Source organism: Thamnophis elegans, chromosome 9 (assembly GCF_009769535.1).
Source record: "Thamnophis elegans isolate rThaEle1 chromosome 9, rThaEle1.pri, whole genome shotgun sequence".
NCBI classification, from domain to species: domain Eukaryota; kingdom Metazoa; phylum Chordata; class Lepidosauria; order Squamata; family Colubridae; genus Thamnophis; species Thamnophis elegans.
The window spans coordinates 20825806-20846262 of record NC_045549.1 but is presented as its reverse complement, the minus strand read 5'-3'; positions in this window follow the sequence as shown (position 1 = coordinate 20846262).

Below are 20457 nucleotides of genomic sequence, written 5' to 3'. Positions count from 1 at the left end.
CTTTCTACAATTTTTTTTCTGGGAGAACAGTCTGTATCGGAAGTATTGGATGAGCATTAATTTATGTTAATTGTATCTTTTCTTTCAGTAGAACCAAAATGTAAAGGCTGTATTGCATTGCATGTGTACATCCAGTTCTGTCCTAGAACAAGAATTCAATTGTTCAGACAGTGTGCTGGCGCCCCCTAGTGTCCATTAAATGAAATGTCATGGCCTTAATCAGTAGTAGTGAATACTTCTCTTAGGCTCAAATAATTGCCAACGGATCACTAGGTTAAAAGCAAGAATTTACAGTTCCTTCTTTTAAGTGTAACAGTGTGTTTTCTAACAGTGTAACTGTTCTGACATAGGTTTCCCCAGCAGCATGAAGCTGAGTCCACGTCCTGATAAACCTCTTTTATTTAATTTATAGTGAATTTCTCTCTAGCAAAGTCTTTCCTTTCCCAGTTTTTCAAGATAGTTCACAATTACCAACCTTTTTCAGGCTTGGAGAGTGGCCAGTGGTTAGCTGAGGTGGCACAGTGGTTAGGGTGCAGTACTGCAGGCCACTTCAGCTGACTGCTATCTGCAGTTCAGCAGTTCAAATCTCAACGGCTCAAGGTTGACTCAGCCTTCCATCCTTCCGAGGTGGGTGAAATGAGGACCCAGATTGTGGGGGCGATATACTGACTCTGCAAACCGCTTAGAGAGGGCTGAAAGCCCTATGAAGCGGTATATAAGTCTAACTGCTATTGCTATTGCTATCTTTCAGACCCCCGCAATACTTGGCAAGAATTCAGGAATGAATTAATTGTCTCCTGCAAACGCCCCTCCCCTTTCGCTCCTCTTTTATTCCCTATGGGAGGGGCCATTCACCGTCCACCTGTGGCCTTACTCCCAAGTCAACCCTTGTTCCTCAGCTGTTCCCTTCATCTGGCAGCTCTGTGGATGCGCACACTGGGAACAGGTTCCAGCTGTTTGTCTGCCTCACTGATGTCTGACTCCGAAGGCAGCTGATAACTGTCATACAGTCCTGGACCCATCTGTGCTTCCAACACAGAGCCCTCGTCTGAGCCTTCCCCAGACTCCAGGACTGGCCCATATTCTTCCCCAACCTCCTCACTGTCCAAATATGCTGCCAGCTCCACTGGCCACTGGTGGGCCACAACAGTAACCTAGTGACATAAAATTGTTTTTCTTTTTTTGGTTTTTAATTTGTGCTAATTTTCTTTGTTAGCTTGTTTGTTTCTGACAGTTTTACCATAAAAGGAGGTCATATTTTCTCAAGAGCAAAACAATCCTTTTCCTCTCTTCTTCTCTCAAATTCTGGTCACCAGGAATACAGAGTACATTGGCCTTTGGTCTAATCAAGCAGGACTCTGATATCTATCTATAGACATATTAGAAGACTTAGACTTAAAATAACTTTATTGTCACTTTGAATGTATACTAAGCAGCATACCTTAAAATGAAATTTCGTTGCATACTGTTCTCAAAGGGTCTCCATTGCCAATATACACTACATATAAATAAATAAATAAATGAATACAGATGTACATACAAAATTATGCATATATCCACACATATTATGACACAGAGAAACAACACAATCTAGTTCAGATGTGCACATGTATATGGCGAGAGAAACAAATCTTGCAAGTTTGCCAGATGGATGGCATAGAGAACAAAGCTGTTACAGAATCTGGTAGTCCTGCTAGAACAGAGATGAGCCCTGAGTCTCTCCGGGAATAGGGCGGCATACAAGTGTAATAAACCTTGAACCTTGAACCTTGGCAGTCAGCAGAGTTAGCCTGTAATTTAAACTGTACTACCACGGCTCCTGGGGACATGGAGAACAGAAGATACAGGCAGGCAGGGGGAATTAAGAGCAGGCTGCGGTCATATTATTGGGGACAGATTGTCAAGCTTTCAAATTTTGATCATGTGACTGTAGAGGTGCTGCAACAGCGGTAACTTCAAGGGCCAATCATAACTACCCTTTGTTCACCATCATCATAGCTTCAATGAATGGTCATTCAGCAAGGACTACCTGTATCTTATATGAACCTGAACAAATTATTTCAGGAGCTTCAATTCCACTTCATTTACTGTCACAATTAAATAAACTATAGGGATTTTGTAATACCCTGTAATGGTATGTTGGAGTGACCTTGGGAGACCAGGCCAAGAGACACTGGAATGATCAACAAAGAGACAGCATTGCCTACAGCTGGGATAATGGATGGGGCAAGCTCAGAAGGGACCCTCCCTAAACTCTCAAGAAGTAAAAGAGGCACATGGTGAATGTTATCTTCACACTTGAAAGATTTTTATCAGTGTAGCTTTACAATTAAGTAGAATTAACACATCTGGTTGTGCTTTCTATCTGGCTTGTCCCGCAAGGCCAACAGTCAAACACTAAATTACTTACATTTTCCTACACATAAACAAAACTCCTTCTCACTTGGATATTTTTATGGCTTCTAAAATGGCCCTACGGTTGGGCATCCAAATAACGTAGGCTAGTCAAAAAGGAATTACCTCAAATTCCAATGTAACTTAGTCTGTTTTTTTAATCTTGAGGAAAAAGCTGTTCTTTAGAGCTGTAATCTAGCATATGATCTCATAGGATCAATCCTGTGAGCCTACTTTTTGCCTCCAGTGTCATGGAATATTTAGAAGCACAAAGCAAAACACCGAGAAGAAGCATGTTTATGGCAGAGATCATTGGGTTTCCATTTCACAGGAAAATGGATCCCCAAAGCTTGGGAAATCAAAGCTTTTTCTAGAAGTTGAGGGCTTCAAGATGATAGGTCTTGATTTGCTAGCAAGGTTGGAAGAAGCTAGGCCGGTTATCATCACTTTATCCAGGGTTATTTCTGTTATTGGGTAAAATGGCTCTTTCAGGGGCACAGCATAGCTGGGAAGTCCATTGGAGAGATGAGGGAGAGATGCAACACTGAGATAATCAGATATTTATCCCTAGTTCAGAATGGAATATTGGGGATTCTCACCTTGGTATTATGTATAAAATCCCTTATTAGGGCTTAATATGAGATGGGAGGAAAAATCTGTTATCTGACGTAATGAGGTTGCAGTGGGCCTTGTTTGGAGCAGGGAGCATCAATTTGAGTATGATAGGATTAGCAACAAGCAGAACTGGACTTGACCCTGGTTGCATAGAGGAAGGAAAGAGGGCAGCCTCCACTTCTATCTTCTCCATCGCACTAAATTCTCCTTTAGCTTTCAAATCTGACTGTTTTTATTTATTTTTTTATGTTGTCAAGCATGTATAAGATAACAGATATAAGTATACAGATGATTATGAATACAGGAATTAGATACGAATAAGTGGGGACAGTAGGACAGGGACAGTAGGTATGTTGGTGCGCTTATGCACGCTCCTTACAGACCTCTTAGGAATGGGGTAAGGTCAACAATAGACAGTTTAAGGTTACAGTTATGGGGGTTTCAGGATGAAACCAGGAGTGGGTTCCTGCTGGCATTACTACTGGTTCGGCTCTGCACACGTGCGCATTTGTCCCTAAAAAGATCTGCGCATGCACGCAACATTAAAAGGGGGGGAAATTACATTTTTTCAATGAAGATTGTTCTGCGCATGGGCAGAACAGAAAATCAAGATGGCAGCCCTGAGGATAGAACCGGTTAGGGTTAGGGTTACTATCTACTCGGCCAAACCGGTCCAAACCAGTAGGAACCCACCTCTGGATGAAACCAGAGTCAGGTAGCGCATTCCAGGCATTGACTGAAGTTATATTTTCTGCAATCGTGTTTGGAGTGGTTTACTTTAAGTTTGTATCTATTGTGTGCTCGTGCATTGTTGCGGTTGAAGCTGAAGTAGTCATTGACAGGTAGGACATTGTAGCAGATAATTTTGTGTACTACGCTCAGGTCAGATAGAAGGCGGTGTAGTTCTAAGTTGTCTAAGCCCAAAATTTCAAGCCTGGTGTTATAAGGTATTCTGTTGGGAGCAGAGGAGTGGAGGACTCTTCTCGTGAAATATCTCTGGACTCGTTCGATTGTATTAATGTCTGATATGCAGTGTTGTATTCACATTTAGGACCAGGAGTTTTGCCTGTTGTACAACATTATTACTCTCTTGGAAACATAAAAATGGAGATACTGTATTACAAACATAAAGGTTGCTTCTGCTCAATGTAATTGGTGTCTCCTGTGCTGTGCATTGTGATAGTGTGATGGTTAACCAATGGTGGATGCTAAATACAGGCAATGTCCATTATGGATTGCATGGTAAAGATATATCATGTTTACTTCTGGCACATTCAATTATTGAAAAGCTTAATAAACTGCACTGTTCAAACCTCAGTCTTCAGTTCTAAACTACTTCATTGGTCTTATTTTAATACCAATGTTTAGCACGTTAAATAACATAAATGGAGATACAGCTGGACATTTATTAATTTTGTTTCTTCTTGTACCCTATAATAAACTGTGCCAAGTCATATCAAATAAAAATTTCCACAAGCAAGCAATATAATGGGGGAACAAGAACAAGCAAATGCACTTGAAACCATGTCCCGAAATGATTCTTGTCTTCAAGGTAGCTGCCTATTCCTGATGTTGTCCAGAAGATTTTGAGCTTCTTGGACTCCTTGACCAGCCGCGACATTTAGAAGTTTTTCTACATCCCTGGAAGAGATTAGATTAGTTGTATAGAGAGCAGCAGAGAATGAGCAATTCTGTCCTGATGTAGCTTCTTTATTATTTCTAATACTAGAACCCATCTCTATTCTCTTAAAGAACTGTCTCTTTCTTGGGTCTCCATTATCTACTGAATTACTATATTTTGAGAAGTATCACTTGACATTCAGAGAAAAGGAGTACTGTGGTAGTCTGAGTCATCCAAAGCTATATATGTTTTTTTTCCCCAATATCTCTCTTATACATGAGATTTATTTATGCATTGAATGTTGTATAAACACATGTCAAACTGAGGCTTGCTATTCTAGAAGTATCAAACTGTTCTGAGCTTTCCATGCCGAATAGACCTCCCAAACTCGCCGCTCTACAAGGGAATTGGGCAACCTTCGGTCCATTATCTGTTTTAATATTCTTTGTAAGGAATTAATAGATTTCTGGCAAAAAGCAGTGAGTATCACTGTGACATAGGTATGATGGAAGAAGGCAAAAACCTCTGGTTCTTAGAAAACTCGGCATTCACAAAAATGCACTTGCAGCATGTTGGGGAACAAGATTCACTTAACAACCAGGTTACTAATTTAATAACTGCTACAATTCACTTAACAAATAGCAATAGCACTTAGACTTATATGTTGCTTTACAGTGCTTTGCAGCCCTCTCTAAGCGGTTTTAAGTCAACATATTGCGCCCAACAATTGGGTGTCCTCATTTTATCCATCTCGGAAGGATGGAAGGCTGAGTTAACCTTAAGCCTGTTGAGATTTGAACTGCCAAATTGCAGGCAGCCGGCAGTCAGCAGAAGTAGCCTGCAGTACTGCACTTTAACCACTGTGCCACCGTGGCAAGAAAAGTTGTAAAATGGGGCAAAATTCACTGAATGAATTTCTCTCACTTACCAACTTAAATTTGGGGCTCAATTGTGGTCGTAAGTTGAGGACTACCTGTATTCTGTATTTGCTTCAGACTTGTGTACTCTTGGCACAGATTCCATTCTAGAAATTCCCTCCTCCGTTGGGAGGAAAACAGGTTTCCCGTTCTTATTTTTGATGCTATATCAATTTGGCTGTAACCGTATTTTTTGGAGTATAAGACACACCTCTTCCCCTAAAAAAGAGGATGAAAATTTGGGTGTGTCTTATACATTGAATGTACTCCCACCCCCACCAGAGACCAAAAGCGTGAGGCATGGAGACAGCGATGGTCTGTGGAAATCCCTGCAGCTTGGAACAGCTGATTGGGGGTATTCGGGCAGTGCGATCCACCCGCCAATCACCTGTGCTGAATCAGGCTGTAATAAGTGCTGAAGCAGACCTGGCTGGTCTGAGTTTTCAGCAGCAATCACATTCAGAAAGCACACACAAGTAACTGATTCAGTAGGATTCAAAATAATAATATCCAATACAATGCCAAAAGCAGGTTTTCCGAGGTAGCAGTAAATACAAGCAAAACACAAGTAGTTTCACTTTCAGTTCTCGGCTAAGCCAGGCTCCTTTCTGTCTCCTTGTTGCTCACACAGCAAATTTCAGAGTCCAAATAGCCCTCATTGGCTGACTTAGTTGCTATGCCTATTCATTGGCTGACCTTGTTACCATGTGTCAGCTGAACACCATGGATTCTGGTAGGCAGAGGCAGAATTTTTTTCTTATTATTATTTTCCTCCCCAAAAACTAATGTGCGTCTTATACTCTGGAGCGTCTTATACTCCTAAAAATAAGAGAATCTGAGAAGATTCAGATTTCTGAGAATTCTGAGAAGAGAACTCCCACCAGAGCAGGAAGCAGTAGACATACCTGTCTTCAAGCCCAGTTGTCATATTCTTCAGTTTGCCAACAGCCAAATTAAAAGAGGAATGGGGGTGGCCTTTCTCAGCTGCCTGTCTGAAAAAGAGGAGGCAGAGAGGCAATCTAAACCCCTATTTCTAAGAAGTGGGATTTCTTGTTACATCTCTTCATGCTCGTACTCATTGACTTGTCATCTCTGGATAGTCAAGAAAAATTGAGAACAGTAATAGAACAGTGATGGGTTCTGGATCCCGTTGCAACCGGTATGGTGCAACGGGCCCGACGTCCACCACATGAACACGTGCAGCACACGCATGTGTCCTACCCTCCAGCAACACCTCAGCGAGCCTCCGTGACGCTCCAGCTGCTCGGCGGAGCGTCGCGCAGGCGCCATACACACCACCGTGCGCGTAAGCACTGAAGAGTTCAAATACAGGTAAGGACAACGGGCGGGAGGGTGGGCCCTCCGGAGCACCATACCGGAACGGTGCCCGGTGCTCCGGGCAGGCACCGGTACTCTCGTACCGGGGCGTACCACCTGCAACCCACCACTGTAATAGAGGCAATATTGTAGTCCTAGAGTCTTGCATGCAGTTTTTAATCCATAATGCAGAGTTGCACAGTGTATAGTCCAGGGCCATTTGTATCTCCTCTCCAAAAGCCTAGCATACATTCTTAAAACAATCCAACAAATCCATCATAATATTTAAGAGGACAACATTATTAAATACACGTGGAGCAGTAATCTTAGCTGCATTTAATTCCTTAAATTTAAGTTGACTTGGTGTACATTTATAGTAAACCCAATCATATTTTACTTTGTTCCTGGCCCCATCTCCACATTTTGCGGTAGATTTCCCCCATTTTCAAAGGGAAGATGTGATAGTCAGCACAAAAAGAATTTCACAGATCCGGCTCAGGGGAAACAGATACCTGAAGAATGTTAAAAGATGTTCTGCCAATAAAATGAGAATGTCGATCCAACCTCTATATTGCAGACCCTCACACTTTTCAAGACAAAAGGAGGAACACATCTGCCAGAGTGTTATTGCTGCACTAAAATTATATTGTCTATACAAGACTGTGAAAGGAAAGGGGTTATGTCTTCCTTTGCAACTCATCTTCCTACTGGAGCTATTCAATGGTACAGTTAAAATAGTTCTAAACTGCTCTCAAATGGTGATGGAATAAATGTTAAATTGCAGACCTTCCCCATTCTCCCTCCAGGTGTCTATCCCTAAGTGCTGTCAAAATTGAACGAGAATTGTGGGTGCAAAGCACTTTGGAACCATGTGTCTATTCTTCAGGATTTGTTCTATTAAACATACAGGAGAGTTAGGTGTAAACATTGAGGGGGGGAAATGCAAAATTAGATTGCAAATCCAATTTACCTTAATTCACTTACCTAAACCATTGCATGGCTTTCTCTTCATTCTTTTCTACGCCAACACCTAGCAATGAGATAAAGTCAGAAACAATAGAATAATCTGTTGTTGCGGTTGCTGCTGCTGCTGTTTCTTGCTCCTGTTTATGAACTAGCAGGTCTCAACTAATTGTCAATTCTGAAGCAAATGGGGCTGAAGCCATCTTGTGCTGCCTCACAGTTGCCATGAAGCCTGAGAGGGGAAGGGAGGAGGGAAGTAGCTATCTCAGAGTACAGTCAAAGTTTTCCTGTGGGGACCAAGGTCATTGTAACAGGTAGCTGGTGAAGGAGGAGAGGAGCCTGCCAACTTATATTCATTGGACAATGTGACTGATGAAATGGGGAAGGGAGGAGTTTTACTCTATTAGGTGAAAACCGTGGGAAGTTTTAGAGTTGGTTTTTACTGTCTGTGCTGATATGATGTATCCAATAAATATGTTCTTTGAGGAATCTATCTGCCTCGAAGTTCTGCTTTCAATGGGTGCATTACTCGGACCGCTAACACTAACACAACATGTGTGCTAAATGTAGGAGTCAGAGGTTGTCTAGATACAATACAGGCTTGCAGGCTATGCATTCTTGGAAAGTATGCAGGTTTTACTGCTGTAAGATAGGAGCCAGGTTCTTTGATAAAGTGATTGGTGAAATTCAAGATGCCAAATGTTGACATCCATTTCTGCAAGAAAAAAAGACAGTTTGTCCTATGGTAGTTGTCAATGATAATACAGCACTCAGCTTGCCAGTGATTTCTGTAGAGCAAGTTATTTTGGTAACTTTATGCTGTAAGACTCCATTCCAGCTTTCTCTCGTGATACTCAGGATATACTTTGGATATCAGAACTGCAACATCTCTGATATCCTTAAACTATGTTAAAATCTTCTGGTTCATGAAACAACATGCACAATTATTCTAAAGGCCATAGTTTTGTCTCCACGTGCAAAATGTTCCAGATTGAGTTTTTGGTACCTCCATTTAAAGAAGAATTGTAACTTGAAGCAACTTGAAGCAGTGGCTCTTAGCTCAAGGGAAGGAAACGGAGGCTATGAAAAGGAGAAGAATCTTGTCTGAAGCCCTGTAAGCCAAATGAATGCAATGTCAACATCCGAGACAGCACACCATTCAAAGTGGCCACAATGCGCTGTTTCGGAGTTGCCACACACATGTAGGGGGAGGGGGGATGCATGGGGCAACAGATGGGTGTCGGGTGATGGGACTCATGCTGGGAGAGGAGCCAGCTGTGGTCAATTCAGAAGCCATCCAGGCCTGAAGAGTACTCGCTGGAGCCAACCAGACAGCAACCAGGCTCAAAGAGTGCTTGCTGAAGCCGGACCAAAAAAGTATGCACTGGAGCCAGGAATAGGAGGGAAGAGCGTGCTGAGTCCATATAGCCAGCTGGCTAGCAGAAGCCAGTAATGCTGGCTACAAACCCTTTCACTCTATTGTTCACCACGTGCCAAGCTGAGACTCCAGTAAAGAGACCCGTTCTACTCACAGTGTGGCCTCTTGTTTTGCTGGCTTGGTTTGAAACCGTGACATCTAATGAGTTTCACTTGGTCTTTGTCTTAAATTTCCCCATATATGATAGAAAGTACATACCGGTATTCATCTCTCACATAATGCTGTGTTTGGAAAATTTATAAATCCCGTCTAATTGCACATTTGCCATGAGTTTCAGGAACCATGATTCTCTTAAATCTTTAAGACAGCCAATAATATTATGACAGATGTCTTAAATTGCTATTCACCATCTATCTATCTATCTATCTATCTATCTATCTATCTATCTATCTATCTAGCTAGCTAGCTATAGCTATAGCTATAGCTATAGCTATAGCTATAGCTATAGCTATAGCTATAGCTATAGCTATAGCTATCTATCTATCTATCTATCTATCTATCTATCTATCTATCTATCTATATATATATATATATATATGTAGGTCTCTAGTTGTTCGGGTTTTCTCCCGCGTAGAATTGGAGATGTCTTGGCGACGTTTCGACGAAGTCTCATTCGTCATCTTCAGGCGGCTTCAGACTACTTCAGGTTTGGTGTTTCCAGGAGTAGTTCTACAACTAGAGACCTACATACTAACACCCGCGAATAAATATATATATATATATATATATATATATATATATATATATATATATATATATATATATATATATATATATATATATATATATATATATCATCTATCTATCTATTTATTTATCTATCTAGATAGATAGCTAGCTAGCTAGCTATAATACATATAGGAGAAATTCAGATACACCTACTGGTCCATAAGCCTCACAATCATGTCTCCTTTTCAATATTTATGTTTCAGCATAATATATGAAAACAGTCAACATACATCAATTATAAATATACATGAAAACCAGGATTTTTAGGATAATTAATGAATTTGAAATTCCAATTTTCCAGAATGTATTTAGATGTGAAAATAATTTACATTTCGGTCATGCCAAGATTCTATATAAAGAAACAAAGATCTTTCATAAATCCCATTTTCACAAATCCAAAGGTTGAAAAAACCTGGGTTAAGGATTGGTCACTCCTCAAGTCAGATATTACCTTTCAAATATCTCTGTCCCACAATGTGCTGGGCATTGGGATATCCAAGATGAGCATACATATGAGCCACATGGAAATGGAAATTTTCATAACACAGCACGATATAAAGCAGTAGGAAAATGGAGCCACCAATAGCCATCAGCTGTAAAAAAATAAAATAAAATAAATTGAAGTAGCCTCTCTATAGATTTTTTTTGTTCTCATTCTTATCATATATTCTCACTTCTCTTCCTCCTTTTTCTGGAAAAGCATATATATATATCACAAAAGCATGGGAAGAGGCCAATGGACTACTTATCTGGAGAGAGTAATCCATCTCATGGACTTGAAGTTGTACCCAGATCACCATTCACATGTTGCTTCTAAACTAAGGTGAGATGCATTGCATTTCCAGTGAAAATACAGCATTTCTAAATATGTCCCCACGGATATTCAAAGTTCATGAAAAATCTGTGTGTGTGCGCGCACGCATGTGCATGTGTGTGTGTGTATGTGTACCAAAGGTGGTATTCAGCAGGTCCTGACCAGTTCTGGAGAACCGGTAGTGGAAATTTTGAGTAGTTCGGAGAACCGGTAAACACCACCTCTGACTGCCCTGCCCCCATCTATTCTCTGCCTCCCGAGTCCCAGGTGATCGGGAGGGAATAGGGACTTTGCAGTAACCTTCCCCTGCCACGCCCACCAAGCCATGCCCACCAAGCCATGCCACACCCACCAAACCACGCCCATAGAACCGGTAGTAAAAAAATTTGAATCCCACCACTGGTATGTACTTTTGAAACAGAACTGATTCCTGGTAGCTGCCTGGATAAGTCCCTGAAGATTTCTTTGGAAGGTTTTTGGAAGTAGTTTGCCATTATCTTATTCAAGACAGGATTAGAACTCAATATCTCCCAGTTTCTACCGTGCTGCTTTGACTACTATATCAAACTGGTTCTCATTTTCTTTTTCTTTTTTTAAGTAAGGCATAAATTGCCACCATAAAGTTCCTCTCAACAGTTCCTGAGGAACTGAGAATGTGTTCCTGAGCAACTGTATCTCTAGGCCCAAAGTAAAACTGCTTCATAATATTTATCCAAGGTTCCAGTCAGGGATGAAGTGCTACCAGTTAGGACCAGTTTGTCCGAACCGGTACTAAAAATGTTACCCATTCACCCAAACCAGTAGTAAAAAAAAAATGCTACCGTTTTTTCCTGCGATCAGTTGTGACACACGATTTAGATTAGCTACAAAAGTAGTATTTACTGTTTTCTAGCTAATCTAAATCGTGTGGTACAGCGGATTCTAATCCCTCACTGTTCGCTTATCTTTGCAGGCATGCTTTGCGCATGCACAGAAGTCCTGTGCGTGCGCAGGGCTGGCATGAGCAAGCGAAGCAAGCGTGTGTGTGAATGAGAGTGGGAGCCTGCTCACATCACTACCAAACCGGTAGCAAAAGTAAGTGGATTTTACTCCTGGTTCCCGTCTAGCAATAGAACGTACCTTTTGATACAAAATAAAATGTATGATTTACCCAAAACTACTATTTCCTTGCGTGTAAACAGAGCAAAATTAGGCTTCCTGATTTTATTACTGTACAAGACAGCAACTGCAGTGATTTTTTTGAATCGGGGATAAATGCCTTCATAACAATGAATTTCAGCTTTTTTTATTTTATCTCTGATTTTTGGCCAACTTGCTGGGGCTGAGAAGATCCAGACTCATGCATTATAGGCTCCCTATGCTGGTTTGAGATCTTAATGCTGCCAATATGGTTACAGAACAGTTGAAAAATAGACAAAAGAGCTGAACTCAGGTGCAAATTGGGCAAGGAAGTTGCAGAAATTTCTAATTGGAAGAAATCAAAGGAAATAAAGTGAATAGCGGCTTAAATTAAAGAAAGGATGAAGAAACATATTATTAAACAGCTTTAAACCAGAACTGTTCCCACAGAGTACAGTGGGAAAAATGAAATTCAGAGTTAGGAAACATATTAAAAGCTGTGAAAAAAACATATTAAAATGCATGGAAAATAACAAGTACGGTAGGTTTAGCCTGAAGAACAGTTACGAGCAAAAATTCAAGGAAATAGCCTAGAAATGGGAAACATAAAAATACAAAAGCAGCAAGAAACAAAGCTTTAAAGCATGACGCAGAAAGGAGGAAAGCAGCTAAAATCCCATTCCCTGCAGCTAATAAGGAGAGAGGGCACATTGGGGTGTTCAAAAAACTCAGAAATAAATATTGACATTTATTGGTCAATGCGGAGAAAGGCAGGCAATTTTCTTTGGGAGGAAATCACCCACTAATTGGCTGGTGGAGGAGGCCAGAGAGTTGAAGAGCAGGAGAAATGATGCTGGATGGATTTAGATAGGCCACGATGAGGATAACCAAGAGAGATTAAGAAGCAGGAATAGCCTACAATTGCCCCAATTACACTTTTGCAGTGACAGGAATTGATGTGGGCATTTTGCAAGGGAAGGAAAAGAATATAAATATATACCATGTTTTAGAAATCAATTGAGAGGGATGCGGTGGCTCAGTGATTAAAATGCTGAGCTTGTCAATCAGAAAGGTTGGTAGTTCGGTGGTTCGAATCCCTAGCACCTCATAACGGAGTGAGCTCCCATTGCTTGTCCCAGCTTCTGCCAACCTAGCAGTTCAAAAGCATGTAAAAATGAAAGTAGAAAAAAAGGGACCACTTTTGGTGGGAAGGTAACAGCATTCCGTGTGCCTTCGACGTTTAGTCATGCTGGCCACATGACCACGGAGACATCTTTGGACAGCGCTGGCTCTTCAGCTTTGAAATGGAGATGAGCATTGCCCCCTAGAGTCGGGCTGACTAGCACTTATGTGCGAGGGGAACCTTTACACTTAGAAGCCAATTGCATCGTTACTGAGACTGTCCAGCCTGTAGTATATAATCTGAGGAACCTCTTTTTTTACAGATTAAAAAGAGATATACTGATCTTAATATTGTAGTGTCCTTTAAAGTTATACTTGTATCTGTAAAATATTACCTATTTTGTTACATTTTGTAGTATTTGTGCTGATAAATAAATAAAGGGAGACTAGTGTGTATATATATATATATATATATATATATATATATATATATATATATATATATATATATATATATATATATATATATATATATATATTCTGCCTCTCATTGGATACTCCAAGAAATTGCTCCTTATAGTGGACATGCTAGATAAAGATTTGTTTAAAGTGAATTGTATAGAAGCTGAAAGGATTCTGGTTGGAAGATCTCCGAAGAAATCAGTTTCTCAAATGCAGAACAGAATTTTGAATACTATTGTAGATCTGTTTGGTTTTATTTCTTCTTTTATGAAACAGTGGGTTTTTTTTTTTGTTTTTTTGTTTTTTGTTTTTTTAAGTATTCCTGCATGGGAAGACAAATGGAGGAATAGATGGATAGTTTTGTTTTAGGCAGAGTAATTGTGATCTGTTTTCTCCATGTAATAAAAGAATGGGCCATTCACACTTCTTTTGCACAGGTTGTTGATAAGATTAGTTTATCACATATTAGCAGGCAGCAGCTGACAATTTATTTGAAGCCAAACAGTATCACAGCTAGAAAATCTCCACCTTCCACAATGGTTCAAATACCTACTTGACAGCCTCTGGCCAAATAAAATTCAGCTGTCTTTTTAAGTCTGACAAGTTGTGTTTTTTTAATCACCGCATGTCTGGTTATCAGCAAATGAGCTCTTATAACAGAAAACACTGTCCTAGCGAACAGATGTCACGTCGAATAGAGTTTTTCTATGCTTTAAAATAAGTTGTAATGTTTCTTCTGCGACTTTTGGATCCCTCCAGAAAGTTGTTTGAGATATTTACATGCATTCAATCTAGGGATAGCTTGAAATATATTTTCTGTTCGTTTGCTTGCTTGCTTGACACGGACACTGCCTGATTCCAATTGAATCTGGATGGTTCACAAAATAAAAATAAACAACTGTATACAATCTAAATACGAACAATGTACAAGATGGTAAATCTAGGCAATAATATTCATATACCTACAAAGAGCTCCAGCTACCCAAGCCTTAAGCCTGAGAGAACAGGCTGAATACCACCTCTGGTTTAGGAGCATTATGGTAGAGCATTGTCAGAATGACCTAGAATAAGATGGTCCGAAGCATTCAATAGAAAAGGGACAGAGTCCCATGGACCTATGATTGTCTGCATGCAAAACTCATGTTCTATGGTGGAGCATTGATCTTTCTGCATCAAAGCTTTGGCATCTCTAAAGAAGACTGAGAAAGCTTCTTGCTGGAAAATCCTAGAATATTAATCCTAGTCAATATGGAGTTCAAAAGTCAGCTTCTTTTTCTGACCTGGGCACCATCAATTAATCTTCTCCAATAGCCTAGCCTCACCCCCACTCCAAAAATATATCCAACATCTTGTAAGCTTCCCAAATTGCAAGATTTTCAATCTTCATTCTTGAAATCCTTTGAAACTTCGTGAAAAAAGCTCAAGAGCTCGTAAGATTTTTGTGAATGCTTTTTAAAATTGAATTATTTGAACTTAATCTGACAAACTAGTGGAGAGCTTGGTTCTACAGAGGGGGTTAAAGAAACCAATGGACTGATTTGGTATAAAACAATATCTTACACTTATGAGCAATAGGTACTAGGACTTTGGTCTGGTTTAGCTACATCACATCTCTCCATTTTGTATTCTCTGGGTGTGCTGGACTCTGACTTCTATCCTCCGCCAACACAAATACCAGGTTGTTGTCTTGGGTGATAAGAACTTTAATCCAAACCCATGTAGAGACAGGTTTGAGAAATGTGTCTCACAAGGACCATTATGGATGCTAGCTAATAATTGGCAATCTGACCCAATATTTACAGCACACAGAGTTATAAATGTGTTCTTTTCTAATTGAAAGTCTGTCAAGCTATTCACCAGGTAGACAGATGGATAAGGCAAATAAGACTAGAGCAGACAATTATGAAAGAAAATACTAGTCAAAATTGCAAATATGAATGGAGTATAAAGTCCTTATCATGTTATGAATGCTGACTTCCGGGGGGGAGAGGGGGGATGGCTGAAAATGGAAGGTTTGGCAAGGAATATAAAAAAAATGCCAAATGGGGGATACAGTTTTATCAGGTTCACTAATTCTGTCTTGAACATTTCGTGCGCTTCAGGGCCAAATACAACCATCTTAGGAACCAACAGAGCCCTGGATTTCTTCTAATTCCGAAGCCCACATTACAATAAAAATGACCACTCTTTAAATATAGTGTCCCAAATTATGTGCCAAAACTTCAGTATTCTTAAAAACAAATGCTTTATTAATATGAGACATTTTTTAAAACTTAAAAGCTCAGGCAATAGGCTGTTTTGTCCCCATTCCATTTCTCTAAATGGAATCCAGTGAATAATAAAATAATAAAAAATGTGGTGGCTTTGGAGAAAGATTCCCCTATAATATCCCCCACAACCTCAAATCCCAACAAAGGTCACTCACCTCCCATTTGCTCCACTTAGAAGGTGAAGGTTTCTTAACTCTCTGGGGAAGATTAACTTCATTGATCCCTCGAGGACCTGCGTGGCTCCCCGTTGCCTGCTTCCGCTGTACCGGTGCTGATTTCATGTTCCTCCTTGCTCTTGCATGCTTATTATTAGCCAGCTTTTTACTCCAGTGAAGCACCGCTTGTCTCATCCTCCTCCTGTAGCTCCCATTCAGACTTCATAACCAATCCCTGCTCTTTTCTTAGCAACGCTTCTGGCTCTGATTTATAGCCAGCAAGAAAAATAAAATATACCGTTCATCAAGGTAGCCACAAAAGAAACACCAGTTTCATCACTTCCCTCTTTCCAGCAAGCAAGATTCCCATCCCTTTTTATCCCTGGGAAATAAAACTTTCTGGATTTGGGGAAATTTGTCAGAGGATACTTGCTTGAGATAAATGCAAAACGATGGGGATAATAATCAAACTGACCCGTCCAACAAAGGAGATAATTTTGCTTTCAGCAAGCTTCTAACTTATCATCATTTATTAAAGCAAAAAAGTTTATGTGAGACATTTTTCAGCTTTACTCTGATTTCTTAGTAAATACCAGGCAATAAATTAAATAACTATTTAGATATCAATGAAAAAATATGTGAACTATTTTAAAGAAATGTATATAAAGTTTTCCATCAAGATAAAAGCAAGCTTTCCTTTGGCTTGAATTAGAATAATAGCCATTCCATTAAAGTTCCAATGAGCATGTATGTGCAATATACAATGGTTCTAATTGCATTGCTACACCAAATTAAAAGTGAAATCTAAGTATTAGTTATTCCCATATACCCGTGATGGCAAACCTATGGCATGCATGCCACAGGTGGCAAGGGGAGCCATATTTGCAGTCCTCAACTCCGGCGTGCATGCGGCCAGCCACGGGAGTCTGTTTTCACCCTCCCCAGGCCTCAGGAAAGCCTCCGGAGCCTGGGAGGGCAAAAAACAGGCAACCAGAAATTTGTTTCCAAACTTTCGCTTGGTTGGTTGGGCCTGTTTTTCTCATTGTTCTTCTTTGGGGTATCTTACAGCCCTGATATTTTCTATTGGTCTCCTGCCATGTTTGACTCTGCATAGATTCCAGGCCCAAAGTCAGCCAGATGCTGCATCTGCTGAGACAATGATATATTTCCTTATAAACCTACCTGTACTTATTATTTAAATTTATTTGCTTATAAGTTTAAAGAGATGGTGGGAAATTGCCATGTGCGAAAACCAATCTTCTCAATCAAGTGTCTTCAAGCTAGACTGAGTGTAAATGGCTAGAATAAGAAATGAGGCCCAGCAGATATTAGGCTGAATAAAATAGACTGTTAAATATATATGCTCCGACTGGCCATAGCTGTCTAGGAGACATTTTGGATTCTATCTGAAAATGTCAGATGCTGTACACGAATCTTTCTAGACACAAAGTGTATTAATCTACAATTGAGGCATAACCTTCCTTACCCAAAGCAGTGCTAAGACATAGTGTTATGTAGTGATTAAGGCACTAGTCTAAGTGTAGGGAAGACCCCGAGGTTCATGTCTATCATTTGTCATGGAAGTACGCTGGATGACTTTGGCATACTCTGTCAGCTAAAGATACTTCACGGTTTTGTTCTTGTGGCAAAAAATGGAAACAGGGAGTGCAATATATATTATGAATTCCCGAAGGATGGTACTAACAAATGTAGAATGTTATCACCCAGCCCTCTCCCAGAAAAATGAAATATCTTAGGAAATATTGAAAAGGCAGAATATTACATTTCCCTGGATGTGAAAAGGGAGAAACATGTTTTAAAGACAGAGTAGCTCCCTACAGCTTCTTGCTCCCACTTTGTCAATGGGCCATTCAGATGCCCAAGCCAGTCCCTTTACACAATAAAGAGTTCTCCCCTTCAGCTCCAGGGTGATGGGATTAAGGCATGATTAGCCTTTACCCACTCACCACATGGCATCTGAGAACTTAACCAAACCTGGATTTAAAACACAGCCTAGAGAGTTACTCCTGTGGCTCCATCAGAGTCTGACAATCAATCAGAATACATTTCTAACACAGGAACAGGAAAGAGAGGTGGGGATGAATAGGTTATAAAAAGCCCAGCAAGTCCCTTCCTTGCCCTCTCTTTCTTCGGCCCTTCTCTTCTTCCTCACCCAACATTGAAGCATGTGATCATCTTTTCTGTTGAGGACTCAAGCTATGTGGTCCTGTCCACCATTAACCCATCTTTCCAAGCAGCCTCCATGTTTCCAGTGTCTTTCTCCCCACTTGGAGCCGAACCCAGAAGGACAGTTCTTTCAACACAAACAAGAAGCATAATAAAGTTTCATTTTCAAGAGAAAGACAAGCTAAACTTAATGACTATAACTAGTTACTTGAATGCCCAATATATTTTTTAAGAGAGACTCTCAACTAATTATCTTCAATCTATTTTCAAAGCACTACACTTAGCATACAGCAATTAATTAATGTACATAGATTGGATTTGTGCAAACACAAAATGGCTACTGGCTAGTGTATGTCATGCAAACTCAGCTCCAGATGTAATTTATCTTCTGAGGGAAAAAGCTAAAACCTGGACTAGCATGCACATCTCTCCCTGTTGTTCACCAATATCCTATAAGCATATAGGATGGGTTTCCCAGGACATGCTGATTCATACATGACCCAACCCTATTTTAATTTAGCCTTCTAAGGCATGCAAACTTCAAAGGAATGGGGGGGGGAGAAAATCCAGTCCAATGCCAAGCCAGGAGAAAAAAAATCAATGGAGGCCAGCCACAAGAAAACAAGATCTCTGTTTACTTGTTTTCCAGAAACCTCAGTAACAGCAGCATGTTTCTGGGGTGGCTGACAAAATGGCTGAGTGAGTGGATGGATCTTGAGTTCTGTTTTTTTTTTAATATGCTGCAGTAGGTTGTGCAATCCAGTGAGCCTTGTCTCTTTTACTATTTCAATGGTGCTGGGTTAATCCTACTATGTCCTAAAGGTCATGTCCTATCCTTAGAATTTGGGTGGGGGGATGTAAATCTTAATCCCAACAGCTCCCACTGAAAGCTGTAGCTGCGGCTGAAGGTGTTTTGCTTATGAATAGATTGGCCCAGTCTTTTTGAATGGATATAAAATTTCCATTCCTAAAGGTCAGCCTCTTCGAACTTTGAAACTGTTTTCCTATGGCAGAAAGACTGGGGCTGTTTTTGCCTGTAAAATTTTTCGCCATTTCTCCTGCCTCTTTTTAATATTAAGAATAAAGAATATTTTAATGGGGGGGGGATCCTTACAGTCAATGTTTACAGCATTGATTAAAAACTGAAAGGTTGCTAAAAAGTATTTTAAAAGAACTGGCTGTATTTTCAGTATGATTTGCTTTTTTAAAGTTTGCTTTTTTAAAGATTGAATTTCTCACGTTTTGTTATTTTTACAAATGTAATTTGATGCTCACAAAATTCGGTTTTTACATCCCCATCAGATATTGGTATTTAAAATTGTGTCACATTCTTTGATGGCAAAGGAGGACTTTCACAAAAATAGAACAGAATAGAATAAATTCTTTATTGGCCAAGTGTGATTGGACACACAAGGAATTTGTCTTTGGTGCATATGCTCTCAGTGTACATAAAAGAAAAATAAAATAGAATATTCATCAAGAATCATAAGATACAAGATTTAGTGATAGTCATAGGTTGCTAATAAGCAATCACATTATACTAGGAAACAAAATATAAATTTTAAAGATACAAGCAACATGGTTATAGTCATAAGTGGGAAGACATAGGTACTAGGAAGGAAGAGAAGAATAGTAATACAGTAATATGATAGGGTTGTGGGAATTAGTTGTTTAGCAGAGTGATGACATGGGGGGGGGGGCTTTCCTTATGTCTAGTTGTTCTAGTGTGCAATGCTCTATAGCATCGTTTTGAAGGTAGAAGTTGACACAATTTATGTCCAGGATGTGAGGTGTCTCTAGATATTTTCACAGCCCTCTTTTTGACGTGTGCAGTATATAGGTCCTCAACGGAAGGCAGGTTCGTAGTAATTGGGTTTTTTTTTTCAGATCTAATTATCCGTTAAGGTCTGTGTCTGTCTTGTTTGGTTGCAGAGCCAAACCAAAAAGGAGAGAAAAGAAAGGGAGTAAAAAGAGGACAAGAAGCATGTAAACTTATCAAGGAGCGATCTAACTACTAGAACTAATAAGTTTCCTGCACAGTGAGCACTACTGACCACTGGAACGGCTTGCCTCCAGAAGTTGTGGGTGCCCCATCATTTGGAGGTTTCCAAAGAAAAGACGGGACAGCCGTCTTTGCCTGGAATGGCACAGGGTCTCCTGTTTGAGCAGGCTTCCAATTCTGTTCTTCTAGACCTGCATAAAACCAACCCACCTTGCCAGGCTGCTTATCCTCTCTACATAAGAGACCGAGCAGCGAGGGTCTGAGAAAAGAGGCGGAGCCTTACAAGCGGCGATTCCGCACGAGTTTCTCCGAACAGTTAACAGTCCCTGGGT